Genomic DNA, 17,899 nt, shown 5'->3' with positions numbered 1-17,899 from the left:
ACAAATCTCGGCACTGGAATCCAGGCGGTTTTATGAGTTTGACAAAGGATGCTCAGGATGGAGCTTGCTGGGATCAGTGCAAGTTAAATGGGAATCCATTCCCGGGGCGCACGGGCCTCTGGGTCAGGTGCTTTAGTTTTGCGCAGTGGCAGTATCGTAGCTCATGAGGTTTAACCGAGGCGCGATTATTGCTTATTGAAAACTTTACCCAATACCCCGCCATGACAGCTTGAAATATAGCTGGAATTGGTAATTTTTGACAGTCTCTACGGAGGCTGAACCGATTTGTTTGAAAAGGAGACAATGACGCTTTTACTCCACTGGAGAAGACCTAGCAAGAGGGGTGTGTTTTTCGGAACCCATCCCTTCTATTCTTTGTTCTCTCGTGGCCTACCCTCAACAAAGGGGTTTACTTCCAGAAGCTAGCGCATTCGTAAACTCCAAGCGGCGCAGCGAAGTCTATGGAACCGTGACCATGCAGCAGGTGCATTAAGCGCCTCAGTTGTCTCGCTGCCTTCCTGATCTCACGACATGAAAACCATGAGCTTTCAGAACCTAGCAGACAGTGACCTGTCTGCCTTCGATCCTCTTTGCCACATCTGCTCTTGCGAAAGTCATCAGATTGTTGGATGGTTACTCAGGGAGGTCTGGCTGCCACTGAAGCCAACCGCAGCAGAGGGGTCGCTTTACCTTTGGCCTTCGCTCACCATCTCAGTCTTCCCAAGAGAGGCAAAAGGGCATTTCTGTCCCCATGCATTCTATAGACACATATTCATGTGGAGTCAACAACCCGACCTCTCTTGGTGTGACGAATCAACTTCCGGGGCACTAGTGGTCCAGGGAGGAATATCGCTTTCTAGACCATCAATCAGTCCCACACCTCTAGTACACCGGAAGGGGTCCGAACAGTGGACGGAACGTCAGGCTGGTTAGTTGCAACAGAGCGAAAAAACAATTGTGACCCACTGATAAAAGGGACTGTCCAGTCAAGGTTGTATACAAATATCTATTTTAGTATTAATACAACAGACAGTTCTAACACACTACAAAATACAACCCACCCTATAAAGGAAAACAGGGGACAGACAGTTTCACAAAGGAGAGGGATGCACTCTGGATACTGACAGGAGTGCAGTCGGTAAAGCAATCAGTCTGAACTGTTCAAGGTTATTTGGTTGCAGCAGCAAGGGAGCAAGAGGTCGTAAATGTCACTAAGGGCCTTCGGAGAAGGACCAGGGGGACAGAACCACAATGTAACTGGTGTTTGAGATGATCTTGGTACTCGACAGCATCGAGTGGCTTCCAGCATGCTTTGTAGCTCCGGCGACAGAGTTCAAGAGGGACGACAGATGCGGATATCAGTTGGCAGGCAGTTTGGTAAGCGAGGCTGGGCGGACGGCTGCAGGCTGCCCTACCCGGCGGCTCGGGGTGAAGAATCGTTGTCTGTGTGCTGGTTGGTGGATCTGGAACGCTGGTCGAGGGTTCTCAGACGGCTTTAGTGACTGCAGCGTGAGAACAGCCACAGTGGTGCAGCCGGCTGCAGTTTGAGAGCTCGACTGCTTCGAAAAAGTCCTTAAAAGATGGACGCTGGTTGATGCTTGTTGTGGCACTCCTCCGAGCTTCTTCTCAATGCTTGGGTCGACGTTTAAGGCGGCCGACCCAAAGCTGAGAAGAGTGTTTGCCGGCAACGGCCTTGTCCTTTGTTCAGAGACTCTCTGGCACTTCCCACCTAGGAAGCTTGCTGGCTTAACCTAGCAGGGCACGCTGTGTGCTGGCTGGGTACCGGTTCTGGTGCTGCTTGATGGATCCTCTGAGTCGGGTATCTCCCTCTGTTCCCTGGGAGATGTTTTGGGAGGTATTTTGCTTCCCTCTTGGAAATCCTGGACTTCCTTCACTGGCGGAAGCCGTGAGGCAGACTGTACCATCACCGAGGGTCCGAATGAGTCCTTCTTCGTACTCCTTTTGAAGTCGTCGGATGATCTGCTCAGTGAGGGGCTCAGCCCTCTTTTAAAGCCAAATGGGCCCCAGTGATTGGAGCATGCTAAGCCTACCTTAAAGACCCAATCCTGGGTCCCCACCACCAATCTTCTGTCATGCGTAAGGTCATGACCAGAGTGCTTTGCAACAGGAAAGGTAAGGGGTGACAACATGTACTACTAAGCCGCACCCATCTTCCTGTCTCCTGTGGATCAAAGTGGCTCTCTGGTTAATTGAGCTCGAGAACAGACTGTCTGCATCAAATCACATATATCTTCCCTCTGAAAGGGGGTGGCCCTGCAGCGGTTGCCTACTGTAAACAGTTGTTCCACACATGACATTCAATGGCCTTCATACAGAGGGGTGGGAGCTAGCTTCAAGCTGACACATTGCATATGAAAAAGGTGTTGGGGTTTCCTGCCCTGTGTTAGTTCTGTGAACAGGCCTCTTGGCAGGCCTGCTTCACTTAACTCTCATCAGTATGCGCTGCCATCAGAGAGAACCTAACAATAGGCAGGGCATATCGATGGAGCCTTTGCTATTTTAAGTAGGCTGACCAGGGCCGGAGGAAGGCGTTGCCTTCCCCCTTCAGAGATGCTTTGATGTACCCATGGCTGTCACATTGCAGCTAAATGTGACAGGAGGACCGCACCGGTAGACTGTGTCCCCCAGAGTGCACTTGACTATGTGTTTGTTGTGCAGTGTCCATTGGGAAATGTGTGCGGAATAGCCCGACACATTTCCAGGAGGTTTACCTACCAACATTCCATTTCTTTTTTAAAAGTATCAAACCAGCCCAGGCGGAGCGCACACTCCCCGTGCGGATGGTCTAATTCCTCACTCTTGGTCAGGTTCTTCAATTCCTACCAGTCAAGTGGTCTCTTCTGTCTGTGTCTGCACTTCATTTGCACAGCAAACAGGCATGTCTTTCCCATGGCAACAGTGTCTTCTCCAAGCTGCACACACAGACAGCCGTTTCTCAGGCTAAATGTTCTCTTCTGACCTCAGTGGCAGAGCCACACTAAGCAGATGGCTCTGCAAAGGCCCAGGGGCTACAGCAAAAAGCCTGAACAGGGCAAGGCCGCTTCATTTTTGGCAGTGGAGTGGAAGTAGAATTGCAGGGTCCGCCCTATGAGACAGGGTACAAGACGTGAATTACATAGGACCTTTTCACTTTTCCCAGAGTCCCCTGCAAAATCGGGTCTATGTTCAAGGACAAGTGCAATTATCACAAACAGGTAGGTATGTGATGGCATGGAAATGTATCGAAATTGTAATGGCTTGGTCAACAGTTGGAACGCTCGGAGACAAATTGATTCACTTCTTGTCAATGTCCTGGCTGCACTGCAGAAACAGCTGGTCGTCCTGGTGGAGCATCACTTCACCTGTCCCCAAAGGAGCCCATTTCTCGATGCTGTCCTCGCTCCTGTGCAATCCTCCAATGGCTCTTTGCATTCTCAAGCCTCTCCCATGTTGCCTTGGCAGCGGCCTGCCCAATAATCTCTCAGGAGGGCGGGGTCACTTGCCAACAGGCCACCGATCATGCTAAGGGAAAGAGCGCACAGGTAGCAGCCTGCTCATTTGCATGTTTACTCCCAGAATCCTATGCATACCTTGCTACTATATTTGCTGTCAGTTTGGTGAGCGCAAGATGATACAGGTGTTCACCTCAACAAATCTCGGCACTGGAATCCAGGCGGTTTTATGAGTTTGACAAAGGATGCTCAGGATGGAGCTTGCTGGGATCAGTGCAAGTTAAATGGGAATCCATTCCCGGGGCGAACGGGCCTCTGGGTCAGGTGCTTTAGCTTTGCGCAGTGGCAGTATCGTAGCTCATGAGGTTTAACCGAGGCGCGATTATTGCTTATTGAAAACTTTACCCAATACCCCGCCATGACAGCTTGAAATATAGCTGGAATTGGTAATTTTTGACAGTCTCTACGGAGGCTGAACCGATTTGTTTGAAAAGGAGACAATGACGCTTTTACTCCACTGGAGAAGACCTAGCAAGAGGGGTGTGTTTTTCGGAACCCATCCCTTCTATTCTTTGTTCTCTCGTGGCCTACCCTCAACAAAGGGGTTTACTTCCAGAAGCTAGCGCATTCGTAAACTCCAAGCGGCGCAGCGAAGTCTATGGAACCGTGACCATGCAGCAGGTGCATTAAGCGCCTCAGTTGTCTCGCTGCCTTCCTGATCTCACGACATGAAAACCATGAGCTTTCAGAACCTAGCAGACAGTGACCTGTCTGCCTTCGATCCTCTTTGCCACATCTGCTCTTGCGAAAGTCATCAGATTGTTGGATGGTTACTCAGGGAGGTCTGGCTGCCACTGAAGCCAACCGCAGCAGAGGGGTCGCTTTACCTTTGGCCTTCGCTCACCATCTCAGTCTTCCCAAGAGAGGCAAAAGGGCATTTCTGTCCCCATGCATTCTATAGACACATATTCACGTGGAGTCAACAACCCGACCTCTCTTGGTGTGACGAATCAACTTCCGGGGCACTAGTGGTCCAGGGAGGAATATCGCTTTCTAGACCATCAATCAGTCCCACACCTCTAGTACACCGGAAGGGGTCCGAACAGTGGACGGAACGTCAGGCTGGTTAGTTGCAACAGAGCGAAAAAACAATTGTGACCCACTGATAAAAGGGACTGTCCAGTCAAGGTTGTATACAAATATCTACTTTAGTATTAATACAACAGACAGTTCTAATACACTACAAAATACAACCCACCCTATAAAGGAAAACAGGGGACAGACAGTTTCACAAAGGAGAGGGATGCACTCTGGATACTGACAGGAGTGCAGTCGGTAAAGCAATCAGTCTGAACTGTTCAAGGTTATTTGGTTGCAGCAGCAAGGGAGCAAGAGGTCGTAAATGTCACTAAGGGCCTTCGGAGAAGGACCAGGGGGACAGAACCACAATGTAACTGGTGTTTGAGATGATCTTGGTACTCGACAGCATCGAGTGGCTTCCAGCATGCTTTGTAGCTCCGGCGACAGAGTTCAAGAGGGACGACAGATGCGGATATCAGTTGGCAGGCAGTTTGGTAAGCGAGGCTGGGCGGACGGCTGCAGGCTGCCCTACCCGGCGGCTCGGGGTGAAGAATTGTTGTCTGTGTGCTGGTTGGTGGATCTGGAACGCTGGTCGAGGGTTCTCAGACGGCTTTAGTGACTGCAGCGTGAGAACAGCCACAGTGGTGCAGCCTGTCGCAGTTTGAGAGCTCGACTGCTTCGAAAAAGTCCTTAAAAGATGGACGCTGGTTGATGCTTGTTGTGGCACTCCTCCGAGCTTCTTCTCAATGCTTGGGTCGACGTTTAAGGCGGCCGGCCCAAAGCTGAGAAGAGTGTTTGCCGGCAACGGCCTTGTCCTTTGTTCAGAGACTCTCTGGCACTTCCCACCTAGGAAGCTTGCTGGCTTAACCTAGCAGGGCACGCTGTGTGCTGGCTGGGTACCGGTTCTGGTGCTGCTTGATGGATCCTCTGAGTCGGGTATCTCCCTCTGTTCCCTGGGAGATGTTTTGGGAGGTATTTTGCTTCCCTCTTGGAAATCCTGGACTTCCTTCACTGGCGGAAGCCGTGAGGCAGACTGTACCATCACCGAGGGTCCGAATGAGTCCTTCTTCGTACTCCTTTTGAAGTCGTCGGATGATCTGCTCAGTGAGGGGCTCAGCCCTCTTTTAAAGCCAAATGGGCCCCAGTGATTGGAGCATGCTAAGCCTACCTTAAAGACCCAATCCTGGGTCCCCACCACCAATCTTCTGTCATGCGTAAGGTCATGACCAGAGTGCTTTGCAACAGGAAAGGTAAGGGGTGACAACATGTACTACTAAGCCGCACCCATCTTCCTGTCTCCTGTGGATCAAAGTGGCTCTCTGGTTAATTGAGCTCGAGAACAGACTGTCTGCATCAAATCACATATATCTTCCCTCTGAAAGGGGGTGGCCCTGCAGCGGTTGCCTACTGTAAACAGTTGTTCCACACATGACATTCAATGGCCTTCATACAGAGGGGTGGGAGCTAGCTTCAAGCTGACACATTGCATATGAAAAAGGTGTTGGGGTTTCCTGCCCTGTGTTAGTTCTGTGAACAGGCCTCTTGGCAGGCCTGCTTCACTTAACTCTCATCAGTATGCGCTGCCATCAGAGAGAACCTAACAATAGGCAGGGCATATCGATGGAGCCTTTGCTATTTTAAGTAGGCTGACCAGGGCCGGAGGAAGGCATTGCCTTCCCCCTTCAGAGATGCTTTGATGTACCCATGGCTGTCACATTGCAGCTAAATGTGACAGGAGGACCGCACCGGTAGACTGTGTCCCCCAGAGTGCACTTGACTATGTGTTTGTTGTGCAGTGTCCATTGGGAAATGTGTGCGGAATACCCCCACACATTTCCAGGAGGTTTACCTACCAACATTCCATTTCTTTTTTAAAAGTATCAAACCAGCCCAGGCGGAGCGCACACTCCCCGTGCGGATGGTCTAATTCCTCACTCTTGGTCAGGTTCTTCAATTCCTACCAGTCAAGTGGTCTCTTCTGTCTGTGTCTGCACTTCATTTGCACAGCAAACAGGCATGTCTTTCCCATGGCAACAGTGTCTTCTCCAAGCTGCACACACAGACAGCCGTTTCTCAGGCTAAATGTTCTCTTCTGACCTCAGTGGCAGAGCCACACTAAGCAGATGGCTCTGCAAAGGCCCAGGTGCTACAGCAAAAAGCCTGAACAGGGCAAGGCCGCTTCATTTTTGGCAGTGGAGTGGAAGTAGAATTGCAGGGTCCGCCCTATGAGACAGGGTACAAGACGTGAATTACATAGGACCTTTTCACTTTTCCCAGAGTCCCCTGCAAAATCGGGTCTATTTTCAAGGACAAGTGCAATTATCACAAACAGGTAGGTATGTGATGGCATGGAAATGTATCGAAATTGTAATGGTTTGGTCAACAGTTGGAACGCTCAGAGACAAATTGATTCACTTCTTGTCAATGTCCTGGCTGCACTGCAGAAACAGCTGGTCGTCCTGGTGGAGCATCACTTCACCTGTCCCCAAAGGAGCCCATTTCTCGATGCTGTCCTCGCTCCTGTGCAATCCTCCAATGGCTCTTTGCATTCTCAAGCCTCTCCCATGTTGCCTTGGCAGCGGCCTGCCCAATAATCTCTCAGGAGGGCGGGGTCACTTGCCAACAGGCCACCGATCATGCTAAGGGAAAGAGCGCACAGGTAGCAGCCTGCTCATTTGCATGTTTACTCCCAGAATCCTATGCATACCTTGCTACTATATTTGCTGTCAGTTTGGTGAGCGCAAGATGATACAGGTGTTCACCTCAACAAATCTCGGCACTGGAATCCAGGCGGTTTTATGAGTTTGACAAAGGATGCTCAGGATGGAGCTTGCTGGGATCAGTGCAAGTTAAATGGGAATCCATTCCCGGGGCGCACGGGCCTCTGGGTCAGGTGCTTTAGTTTTGCGCAGTGGCAGTATCGTAGCTCATGAGGTTTAACCGAGGCGCGATTATTGCTTATTGAAAACTTTACCCAATACCCCGCCATGACAGCTTGAAATATAGCTGGAATTGGTAATTTTTGACAGTCTCTACGGAGGCTGAACCGATTTGTTTGAAAAGGAGACAATGACGCTTTTACTCCACTGGAGAAGACCTAGCAAGAGGGGTGTGTTTTTCGGAACCCATCCCTTCTATTCTTTGTTCTCTCGTGGCCTACCCTCAACAAAGGGGTTTACTTCCAGAAGCTAGCGCATTCGTAAACTCCAAGCGGCGCAGCGAAGTCTATGGAACCGTGACCATGCAGCAGGTGCATTAAGCGCCTCAGTTGTCTCGCTGCCTTCCTGATCTCACGACATGAAAACCATGAGCTTTCAGAACCTAGCAGACAGTGACCTGTCTGCCTTCGATCCTCTTTGCCACATCTGCTCTTGCGAAAGTCATCAGATTGTTGGATGGTTACTCAGGGAGGTCTGGCTGCCACTGAAGCCAACCGCAGCAGAGGGGTCGCTTTACCTTTGGCCTTCGCTCACCATCTCAGTCTTCCCAAGAGAGGCAAAAGGGCATTTCTGTCCCCATGCATTCTATAGACACATATTCATGTGGAGTCAACAACCCGACCTCTCTTGGTGTGACGAATCAACTTCCGGGGCACTAGTGGTCCAGGGAGGAATATCGCTTTCTAGACCATCAATCAGTCCCACACCTCTAGTACACCGGAAGGGGTCCGAACAGTGGACGGAACGTCAGGCTGGTTAGTTGCAACAGAGCGAAAAAACAATTGTGACCCACTGATAAAAGGGACTGTCCAGTCAAGGTTGTATACAAATATCTATTTTAGTATTAATACAACAGACAGTTCTAACACACTACAAAATACAACCCACCCTATAAAGGAAAACAGGGGACAGACAGTTTCACAAAGGAGAGGGATGCACTCTGGATACTGACAGGAGTGCAGTCGGTAAAGCAATCAGTCTGAACTGTTCAAGGTTATTTGGTTGCAGCAGCAAGGGAGCAAGAGGTCGTAAATGTCACTAAGGGCCTTCGGAGAAGGACCAGGGGGACAGAACCACAATGTAACTGGTGTTTGAGATGATCTTGGTACTCGACAGCATCGAGTGGCTTCCAGCATGCTTTGTAGCTCCGGCGACAGAGTTCAAGAGGGACGACAGATGCGGATATCAGTTGGCAGGCAGTTTGGTAAGCGAGGCTGGGCGGACGGCTGCAGGCTGCCCTACCCGGCGGCTCGGGGTGAAGAATCGTTGTCTGTGTGCTGGTTGGTGGATCTGGAACGCTGGTCGAGGGTTCTCAGACGGCTTTAGTGACTGCAGCGTGAGAACAGCCACAGTGGTGCAGCCGGCTGCAGTTTGAGAGCTCGACTGCTTCGAAAAAGTCCTTAAAAGATGGACGCTGGTTGATGCTTGTTGTGGCACTCCTCCGAGCTTCTTCTCAATGCTTGGGTCGACGTTTAAGGCGGCCGACCCAAAGCTGAGAAGAGTGTTTGCCGGCAACGGCCTTGTCCTTTGTTCAGAGACTCTCTGGCACTTCCCACCTAGGAAGCTTGCTGGCTTAACCTAGCAGGGCACGCTGTGTGCTGGCTGGGTACCGGTTCTGGTGCTGCTTGATGGATCCTCTGAGTCGGGTATCTCCCTCTGTTCCCTGGGAGATGTTTTGGGAGGTATTTTGCTTCCCTCTTGGAAATCCTGGACTTCCTTCACTGGCGGAAGCCGTGAGGCAGACTGTACCATCACCGAGGGTCCGAATGAGTCCTTCTTCGTACTCCTTTTGAAGTCGTCGGATGATCTGCTCAGTGAGGGGCTCAGCCCTCTTTTAAAGCCAAATGGGCCCCAGTGATTGGAGCATGCTAAGCCTACCTTAAAGACCCAATCCTGGGTCCCCACCACCAATCTTCTGTCATGCGTAAGGTCATGACCAGAGTGCTTTGCAACAGGAAAGGTAAGGGGTGACAACATGTACTACTAAGCCGCACCCATCTTCCTGTCTCCTGTGGATCAAAGTGGCTCTCTGGTTAATTGAGCTCGAGAACAGACTGTCTGCATCAAATCACATATATCTTCCCTCTGAAAGGGGGTGGCCCTGCAGCGGTTGCCTACTGTAAACAGTTGTTCCACACATGACATTCAATGGCCTTCATACAGAGGGGTGGGAGCTAGCTTCAAGCTGACACATTGCATATGAAAAAGGTGTTGGGGTTTCCTGCCCTGTGTTAGTTCTGTGAACAGGCCTCTTGGCAGGCCTGCTTCACTTAACTCTCATCAGTATGCGCTGCCATCAGAGAGAACCTAACAATAGGCAGGGCATATCGATGGAGCCTTTGCTATTTTAAGTAGGCTGACCAGGGCCGGAGGAAGGCGTTGCCTTCCCCCTTCAGAGATGCTTTGATGTACCCATGGCTGTCACATTGCAGCTAAATGTGACAGGAGGACCGCACCGGTAGACTGTGTCCCCCAGAGTGCACTTGACTATGTGTTTGTTGTGCAGTGTCCATTGGGAAATGTGTGCGGAATAGCCCGACACATTTCCAGGAGGTTTACCTACCAACATTCCATTTCTTTTTTAAAAGTATCAAACCAGCCCAGGCGGAGCGCACACTCCCCGTGCGGATGGTCTAATTCCTCACTCTTGGTCAGGTTCTTCAATTCCTACCAGTCAAGTGGTCTCTTCTGTCTGTGTCTGCACTTCATTTGCACAGCAAACAGGCATGTCTTTCCCATGGCAACAGTGTCTTCTCCAAGCTGCACACACAGACAGCCGTTTCTCAGGCTAAATGTTCTCTTCTGACCTCAGTGGCAGAGCCACACTAAGCAGATGGCTCTGCAAAGGCCCAGGGGCTACAGCAAAAAGCCTGAACAGGGCAAGGCCGCTTCATTTTTGGCAGTGGAGTGGAAGTAGAATTGCAGGGTCCGCCCTATGAGACAGGGTACAAGACGTGAATTACATAGGACCTTTTCACTTTTCCCAGAGTCCCCTGCAAAATCGGGTCTATGTTCAAGGACAAGTGCAATTATCACAAACAGGTAGGTATGTGATGGCATGGAAATGTATCGAAATTGTAATGGCTTGGTCAACAGTTGGAACGCTCGGAGACAAATTGATTCACTTCTTGTCAATGTCCTGGCTGCACTGCAGAAACAGCTGGTCGTCCTGGTGGAGCATCACTTCACCTGTCCCCAAAGGAGCCCATTTCTCGATGCTGTCCTCGCTCCTGTGCAATCCTCCAATGGCTCTTTGCATTCTCAAGCCTCTCCCATGTTGCCTTGGCAGCGGCCTGCCCAATAATCTCTCAGGAGGGCGGGGTCACTTGCCAACAGGCCACCGATCATGCTAAGGGAAAGAGCGCACAGGTAGCAGCCTGCTCATTTGCATGTTTACTCCCAGAATCCTATGCATACCTTGCTACTATATTTGCTGTCAGTTTGGTGAGCGCAAGATGATACAGGTGTTCACCTCAACAAATCTCGGCACTGGAATCCAGGCGGTTTTATGAGTTTGACAAAGGATGCTCAGGATGGAGCTTGCTGGGATCAGTGCAAGTTAAATGGGAATCCATTCCCGGGGCGAACGGGCCTCTGGGTCAGGTGCTTTAGCTTTGCGCAGTGGCAGTATCGTAGCTCATGAGGTTTAACCGAGGCGCGATTATTGCTTATTGAAAACTTTACCCAATACCCCGCCATGACAGCTTGAAATATAGCTGGAATTGGTAATTTTTGACAGTCTCTACGGAGGCTGAACCGATTTGTTTGAAAAGGAGACAATGACGCTTTTACTCCACTGGAGAAGACCTAGCAAGAGGGGTGTGTTTTTCGGAACCCATCCCTTCTATTCTTTGTTCTCTCGTGGCCTACCCTCAACAAAGGGGTTTACTTCCAGAAGCTAGCGCATTCGTAAACTCCAAGCGGCGCAGCGAAGTCTATGGAACCGTGACCATGCAGCAGGTGCATTAAGCGCCTCAGTTGTCTCGCTGCCTTCCTGATCTCACGACATGAAAACCATGAGCTTTCAGAACCTAGCAGACAGTGACCTGTCTGCCTTCGATCCTCTTTGCCACATCTGCTCTTGCGAAAGTCATCAGATTGTTGGATGGTTACTCAGGGAGGTCTGGCTGCCACTGAAGCCAACCGCAGCAGAGGGGTCGCTTTACCTTTGGCCTTCGCTCACCATCTCAGTCTTCCCAAGAGAGGCAAAAGGGCATTTCTGTCCCCATGCATTCTATAGACACATATTCACGTGGAGTCAACAACCCGACCTCTCTTGGTGTGACGAATCAACTTCCGGGGCACTAGTGGTCCAGGGAGGAATATCGCTTTCTAGACCATCAATCAGTCCCACACCTCTAGTACACCGGAAGGGGTCCGAACAGTGGACGGAACGTCAGGCTGGTTAGTTGCAACAGAGCGAAAAAAAAAAAATTGTGACCCACTGATAAAAGGGACTGTCCAGTCAAGGTTGTATACAAATATCTACTTTAGTATTAATACAACAGACAGTTCTAACACACTACAAAATACAACCCACCCTATAAAGGAAAACAGGGGACAGACAGTTTCACAAAGGAGAGGGATGCACTCTGGATACTGACAGCAGTGCAGTCGGTAAAGCAATCAGTCTGAACTGTTCAAGGTTATTTGGTTGCAGCAGCAAGGGAGCAAGAGGTCGTAAATGTCACTAAGGGCCTTCGGAGAAGGACCAGGGGGACAGAACCACAATGTAACTGGTGTTTGAGATGATCTTGGTACTCGACAGCATCGAGTGGCTTCCAGCATGCTTTGTAGCTCCGGCGACAGAGTTCAAGAGGGACGACAGATGCGGATATCAGTTGGCAGGCAGTTTGGTAAGCGAGGCTGGGCGGACGGCTGCAGGCTGCCCTACCCGGCGGCTCGGGGTGAAGAATCGTTGTCTGTGTGCTGGTTGGTGGATCTGGAACGCTGGTCGAGGGTTCTCAGACGGCTTTAGTGACTGCAGCGTGAGAACAGCCACAGTGGTGCAGCCGGTCGCAGGTTGAGAGCTCGACTGCTTCGAAAAAGTCCTTAAAAGATGGACGCTGGTTGATGCTTGTTGTGGCACTCCTCCGAGCTTCTTCTCAATGCTTGGGTCGACGTTTAAGGCGGCCGACCCAAAGCTGAGAAGAGTGTTTGCCGGCAACGGCCTTGTCCTTTGTTCAGAGACTCTCTGGCACTTCCCACCTAGGAAGCTTGCTGGCTTAACCTAGCAGGGCACGCTGTGTGCTGGCTGGGTACCGGTTCTGGTGCTGCTTGATGGATCCTCTGAGTCGGGTATCTCCCTCTGTTCCCTGGGAGATGTTTTGGGAGGTATTTTGCTTCCCTCTTGGAAATCCTGGACTTCCTTCACTGGCGGAAGCCGTGAGGCAGACTGTACCATCACCGAGGGTCCGAATGAGTCCTTCTTCGTACTCCTTTTGAAGTCGTCGGATGATCTGCTCAGTGAGGGGCTCAGCCCTCTTTTAAAGCCAAATGGGCCCCAGTGATTGGAGCATGCTAAGCCTACCTTAAAGACCCAATCCTGGGTCCCCACCACCAATCTTCTGTCATGCGTAAGGTCATGACCAGAGTGCTTTGCAACAGGAAAGGTAAGGGGTGACAACATGTACTACTAAGCCGCACCCATCTTCCTGTCTCCTGTGGATCAAAGTGGCTCTCTGGTTAATTGAGCTCGAGAACAGACTGTCTGCATCAAATCACATATACCTTCCCTCTGAAAGGGGGTGGCCCTGCAGCGGTTGCCTACTGTAAACAGTTGTTCCACACATGACATTCAATGGCCTTCATACAGAGGGGTGGGAGCTAGCTTCAAGCTGACACATTGCATATGAAAAAGGTGTTGGGGTTTCCTGCCCTGTGTCAGTTCTGTGAACAGGCCTCTTGGCAGGCCTGCTTCACTTAACTCTCATCAGTATGCGCTGCCATCAGAGAGAACCTAACAATAGGCAGGGCATATCGATGGAGCCTTTGCTATTTTAAGTAGGCTGACCAGGGCCGGAGGAAGGCGTTGCCTTCCCCCTTCAGAGATGCTTTGATGTACCCATGGCTGTCACATTGCAGCTAAATGTGACAGGAGGACCGCACCGGTAGACTGTGTCCCCCAGAGTGCACTTGACTATGTGTTTGTTGTGCAGTGTCCATTGGGAAATGTGTGCGGAATAGCCCCACACATTTCGAGGAGGTTTACCTACCAACATTCCATTTCTTTTTTAAAAGTATCAAACCAGCCCAGGCGGAGCGCACACTCCCCGTGCGGATGGTCTAATTCCTCACTCTTGGTCAGGTTCTTCAATTCCTACCAGTCAAGTGGTCTCTTCTGTCTGTGTCTGCACTTCATTTGCACAGCAAACAGGCATGTCTTTCCCATGGCAACAGTGTCTTCTCCAAGCTGCACACACAGACAGCCGTTTCTCAGGCTAAATGTTCTCTTCTGACCTCAGTGGCAGAGCCACACTAAGCAGATGGCTCTGCAAAGGCCCAGGGGCTACAGCAAAAAGCCTGAACAGGGCAAGGCCGCTTCATTTTTGGCAGTGGAGTGGAAGTAGAATTGCAGGGTCCGCCCTATGAGACAGGGTACAAGACGTGAATTACATAGGACCTTTTCACTTTTCCCAGAGTCCCCTGCAAAATCGGGTCTATGTTCAAGGACAAGTGCAATTATCACAAACAGGTAGGTATGTGATGGCATGGAAATGTATCGAAATTGTAATGGCTTGGTCAACAGTTGGAACGCTCGGAGACAAATTGATTCACTTCTTGTCAATGTCCTGGCTGCACTGCAGAAACAGCTGGTCGTCCTGGTGGAGCATCACTTCACCTGTCCCCAAAGGAGCCCATTTCTCGATGCTGTCCTCGCTCCTGTGCAATCCTCCAATGGCTCTTTGCATTCTCAAGCCTCTCCCATGTTGCCTTGGCAGCGGCCTGCCCAATAATCTCTCAGGAGGGCGGGGTCACTTGCCAACAGGCCACCGATCATGCTAAGGGAAAGAGCGCACAGGTAGCAGCCTGCTCATTTGCATGTTTACTCCCAGAATCCTATGCATACCTTGCTACTATATTTGCTGTCAGTTTGGTGAGCGCAAGATGATACAGGTGTTCACCTCAACAAATCTCGGCACTGGAATCCAGGCGGTTTTATGAGTTTGACAAAGGATGCTCAGGATGGAGCTTGCTGGGATCACTGCAAGTTAAATGGGAATCCATTCCCGGGGCGCACGGGCCTCTGGGTCAGGTGCTTTAGCTTTGCGCAGTGGCAGTATCGTAGCTCATGAGGTTTAACCGAGGCGCGATTATTGCTTATTGAAAACTTTACCCAATACCCCGCCATGACAGCTTGAAATATAGCTGGAATTGGTAATTTTTGACAGTCTCTACGGAGGCTGAACCGATTTGTTTGAAAAGGAGACAATGACGCTTTTACTCCACTGGAGAAGACCTAGCAAGAGGGGTGTGTTTTTCGGAACCCATCCCTTCTATTCTTTGTTCTCTCGTGGCCTACCCTCAACAAAGGGGTTTACTTCCAGAAGCTAGCGCATTCGTAAACTCCAAGCGGCGCAGCGAAGTCTATGGAACCGTGACCATGCAGCAGGTGCATTAAGCGCCTCAGTTGTCTCGCTGCCTTCCTGATCTCACGACATGAAAACCATGAGCTTTCAGAACCTAGCAGACAGTGACCTGTCTGCCTTCGATCCTCTTTGCCACATCTGCTCTTGCGAAAGTCATCAGATTGTTGGATGGTTACTCAGGGAGGTCTGGCTGCCACTGAAGCCAACCGCAGCAGAGGGGTCGCTTTACCTTTGGCCTTCGCTCACCATCTCAGTCTTCCCAAGAGAGGCAAAAGGGCATTTCTGTCCCCATGCATTCTATAGACACATATTCACGTGGAGTCAACAACCCGACCTCTCTTGGTGTGACGAATCAACTTCCGGGGCACTAGTGGTCCAGGGAGGAATATCGCTTTCTAGACCATCAATCAGTCCCACACCTCTAGTACACCGGAAGGGGTCCGAACAGTGGACGGAACGTCAGGCTGGTTAGTTGCAACAGAGCGAAAAAACAATTGTGACCCACTGATAAAAGGGACTGTCCAGTCAAGGTTGTATACAAATATCTACTTTAGTATTAATACAACAGACAGTTCTAACACACTACAAAATACAACCCACCCTATAAAGGAAAACAGGGGACAGACAGTTTCACAAAGGAGAGGGATGCACTCTGGATACTGACAGGAGTGCAGTCGGTGAAGCAATCAGTCTGAACTGTTCAAGGTTATTTGGTTGCAGCAGCAAGGGAGCAAGAGGTCGTAAATGTCACTAAGGGCCTTCGGAGAAGGACCAGGGGGACAGAACCACAATGTAACTGGTGTTTGAGATGATCTTGGTACTCGACAGCATCGAGTGGCTTCCAGCATGCTTTGTAGCTCCGGCGACAGAGTTCAAGAGGGACGACAGATGCGGATATCAGTGGGCAGGCAGTTTGGTAAGCGAGGCTGGGCGGACGGCTGCAGGCTGCCCTACCCGGCGGCTCGGGGTGAAGAATCGTTGTCTGTGTGCTGGTTGGTGGATCTGGAACGCTGGTCGAGGGTTCTCAGACGGCTTTAGTGACTGCAGCGTGAGAACAGCCACAGTGGTGCAGCCGGTCGCAGTTTGAGAGCTCGACTGCTTCGAAAAAGTCCTTAAAAGATGGACGCTGGTTGATGCTTGTTGTGGCACTCCTCCGAGCTTCTTCTCAATGCTTGGGTCGACGTTTAAGGCGGCCGACCCAAAGCTGAGAAGAGTGTTTGCCGGCAACGGCCTTGTCCTTTGTTCAGAGACTCTCTGGCACTTCCCACCTAGGAAGCTTGCTGGCTTAACCTAGCAGGGCACGCTGTGTGCTGGCTGGGTACCGGTTCTGGTGCTGCTTGATGGATCCTCTGAGTCGGGTATCTCCCTCTGTTCCCTGGGAGATGTTTTGGGAGGTATTTTGCTTCCCTCTTGGAAATCCTGGACTTCCTTCACTGGCGGAAGCCGTGAGGCAGACTGTACCATCACAGAGGGTCCGAATGAGTCTTTCTTCGTACTCCTTTTGAAGTCGTCGGATGATCTGCTCAGTGAGGGGCTCAGCCCTCTTTTAAAGCCAAATGGGCCCCAGTGATTGGAGCATGCTAAGCCTACCTTAAAGACCCAATCCTGGGTCCCCACCACCAATCTTCTGTCATGCGTAAGGTCATGACCAGAGTGCTTTGCAACAGGAAAGGTAAGGGGTGACAACATGTACTACTAAGCCGCACCCATCTTCCTGTCTCCTGTGGATCAAAGTGGCTCTCTGGTTAATTGAGCTCGAGAACAGACTGTCTGCATCAAATCACATATATCTTCCCTCTGAAAGGGGGTGGCCCTGCAGCGGTTGCCTACTGTAAACAGTTGTTCCACACATGACATTCAATGGCCTTCATACAGAGGGGTGGGAGCTAGCTTCAAGCTGACACATTGCATATGAAAAAGGTGTTGGGGTTTCCTGCCCTGTGTTAGTTCTGTGAACAGGCCTCTTGGCAGGCCTGCTTCACTTAACTCTCATCAGTATGCGCTGCCATCAGAGAGAACCTTACAATAGGCAGGGCATATCGATGGAGCCTTTGCTATTTTAAGTAGGCTGACCAGGGCCGGAGGAAGGCGTTGCCTTCCCCCTTCAGAGATGCTTTGATGTACCCATGGCTGTCACATTGCAGCTAAATGTGACAGGAGGACCGCACCGGTAGACTGTGTCCCCCAGAGTGCACTTGACTATGTGTTTGTTGTGCAGTGTCCATTGGGAAATGTGTGCGGAATAGCCCCACACATTTCCAGGAGGTTTACCTACCAACATTCCATTTCTTTTTTAAAAGTATCAAACCAGCCCAGGCGGAGCGCACACTCCCCGTGCGGATGGTCTAATTCCTCACTCTTGGTCAGGTTCTTCAATTCCTACCAGTCAAGTGGTCTCTTCTGTCTGTGTCTGCACTTCATTTGCACAGCAAACAGGCATGTCTTTCCCATGGCAACAGTGTCTTCTCCAAGCTGCACACACAGACAGCCGTTTCTCAGGCTAAATGTTCTCTTCTGACCTCAGTGGCAGAGCCACACTAAGCAGATGGCTCTGCAAAGGCCCAGGGGCTACAGCAAAAAGCCTGAACAGGGCAAGGCCGCTTCATTTTTGGCAGTGGAGTGGAAGTAGAATTGCAGGGTCCGCCCTATGAGACAGGGTACAAGACGTGAATTACATAGGACCTTTTCACTTTTCCCAGAGTCCCCTGCAAAATCGGGTCTATTTTCAAGGACAAGTGCAATTATCACAAACAGGTAGGTATGTGATGGCATGGAAATGTATCGAAATTGTAATGGTTTGGTCAACAGTTGGAACGCTCAGAGACAAATTGATTCACTT

The 17,899-nt window shown here is 50.6% G+C and overlaps 1 protein-coding gene and 5 non-coding genes across 6 annotated transcripts in view; all 6 read left to right on the top strand.

Annotated features, from left to right (window-relative positions):
* The window catches only part of LOC138493055 (myb-related transcription factor, partner of profilin-like), a 152,063-nt gene that overhangs the window by 18,777 nt on the left and 115,387 nt on the right, over positions 1-17,899 (top strand). The gene's annotated exons all lie outside the window — the stretch shown is intronic.
* Positions 135-275, top strand: LOC138496650 (U4 spliceosomal RNA). Its single transcript, XR_011278142.1, has one exon. It is a non-coding gene; the product is annotated as a U4 spliceosomal RNA (small nuclear RNA).
* LOC138496556 (U4 spliceosomal RNA) lies at positions 3,784-3,924 on the top strand. The gene has a single exon (XR_011278057.1). It is a non-coding gene; the product is annotated as a U4 spliceosomal RNA (small nuclear RNA).
* Positions 7,433-7,573, top strand: LOC138496649 (U4 spliceosomal RNA). Its single transcript, XR_011278141.1, has one exon. It is a non-coding gene; the product is annotated as a U4 spliceosomal RNA (small nuclear RNA).
* On the top strand, positions 11,082-11,222 carry LOC138496555 (U4 spliceosomal RNA). Its single transcript, XR_011278056.1, has one exon. It is a non-coding gene; the product is annotated as a U4 spliceosomal RNA (small nuclear RNA).
* On the top strand, positions 14,734-14,874 carry LOC138496554 (U4 spliceosomal RNA). Its single transcript, XR_011278055.1, has one exon. It is a non-coding gene; the product is annotated as a U4 spliceosomal RNA (small nuclear RNA).

Source organism: Ambystoma mexicanum, chromosome 10, assembly GCF_040938575.1.
Source record: "Ambystoma mexicanum isolate Mex_15411 chromosome 10, UKY_AmexF1_1, whole genome shotgun sequence".
Lineage (NCBI taxonomy): Eukaryota > Metazoa > Chordata > Amphibia > Caudata > Ambystomatidae > Ambystoma > Ambystoma mexicanum.
This window is presented reverse-complemented; position numbering and strand designations above follow the sequence as displayed.